Below are 1,849 nucleotides of genomic sequence, written 5' to 3' on the forward strand. Positions count from 1 at the left end.
TTTTGGGGCTTGAGGTGTGGTAGGAGGAGGGGCATATCTTTCTAGGGTAGGGGCAGTATGTTGTGGCTGCCTTGAGTAGATTTCACATGGAAAACAGTAGACCCATGTCTACACCTATGATCACCAACTGGAAGAAGCTTCATGCTTCAGATTCTAGTTTGGTGGATCCCACATTATATAGGCATCTTATTGGGTCCTTGATGTATTTGGTCAACACTAGGCCAAATATATGATTTGTAGTGAACACACTTAGCCAATTCATGGTGAGCCCAGGAGGGTGCATTGGGTAGCTGCAAAGCACATTCTTCACTACATGCAGGGGACTGTTAATTATGGCCTGGACTATAGGTGGGGAGATGGAGTGAGGTTGGCAGGTTACACAGATTCATATTGGGCAGGCTGTGCGTTTGACATGAAGAGCACTTTAGGGTGTTGCTTCGGATTGGATTCGGAAGTTTTGTCATGGTTCAGTCAAAAGCAAAAGTCATTTGATTTGAGCTCTTCTGAGGCTGAGTATACGGCTGCTAGACAGGCTAATTATGAGGCCATTTGGATTCACAAGTTGTTGTATGACCTATTTGATCAAGAGTTGAGACCAACATTTATTCACTGTGATAATCAAAGTTGCATTAAACTCACAGAGAATCCAGTGTTTCATGAAAGGTAAAAACACATTAACATCATATATCATTTCATCAGGAACTATGTTCAGAAGGGGGTAGTGAAGCTGGAGTATATATCAATAGATGAGGAGGTGGTTGATGTTCTCACGAAGTCCTTGCCAAGAGGCAAGCATGTCCATTTCAGGGACAAGATGGGTGTGGTGAGAAACACTTTCCTCAGTAAGAGGGAGAGTTGATTTTTAATGTACCTTGGACAAGTGGTTTCACATGGGTTAGTCTCTACCTAGGGAAAAGTGTCCAAAATAATCCTTTTCCTAAGTGTGACTTTATAAGTGGTAAAGTCAATGTTAAATTATAAAGTGAAAAGTGACATTAGACATAAAGTACAAAGTGGGTACTTTATTTAATGGGCGAATTATAAAATAGAAAGTGAGAATTAAATGCACATTTATTCTCATCCCTTCATCTAAAAGAATCTGAGCCATTAGATCTTAGGGTTTCCAAAAAGTCATTTAGGGAAACAAAAGGGGGAAAAGAAAAGAGAGACTCCATTCATTCTTCATGAGAAAATTGGAGAAAGGATGCTAAGAGCTGGAGAAAAGTTCTGAAGGAGAAATTTGTTGCAACATGATGAAGGAATGATTTATGGGCAAAGCTAGGCACATAGATAGAGGCATAGAAGACAACATAAGGTACAATACGAATGACATTTAATGCTGTGAGTTGCACATCATTCGAGAGAAGTTTTTGTGTTTTTTTTTTGTTTTTTTTTTTAAATCCATACAGTTCGTACAATCGTATAGAAATCAGTACAATATGTACGGAATCTATAAAGTACAGTCTAGACAGCTGTACAGAAATCCATATAGTACATACGAAATCCACATAGTAAAATTTGTATCCATACAATACATATTTTCAGCTTCAAGTGGGCACAAAAATCAAGGAAAATTGGGCACGATTTTCAAGGAGTTTTGGGCTGAAGAGATAAATTGTATTTTGCTATTTTGTTTTGTCTACAAATGTATTTTTCCTGAACTTGAAAGATAAATAAATTTGAAGAGCTCTCTAACAGGTTTTCCCGGAGAAGATTGAAGGGGATTTTCCTGGGTCTAAGTTGACAAAAAATATGTGTGTTTTTGGTCTATTTATGTCCATATTTATTTTCAGCATCCGTTGACAGTCCCATGTGTTTTAATCTAAAAATTTCATTTCCATAATTCTAT

Source organism: Pinus tabuliformis, chromosome 4_2 (genome assembly GCF_031772625.1).
Source record: "Pinus tabuliformis cultivar Carrire ecotype Pingquan chromosome 4_2, CPIR1, whole genome shotgun sequence".
Lineage (NCBI taxonomy): Eukaryota > Viridiplantae > Streptophyta > Pinopsida > Pinales > Pinaceae > Pinus > Pinus tabuliformis.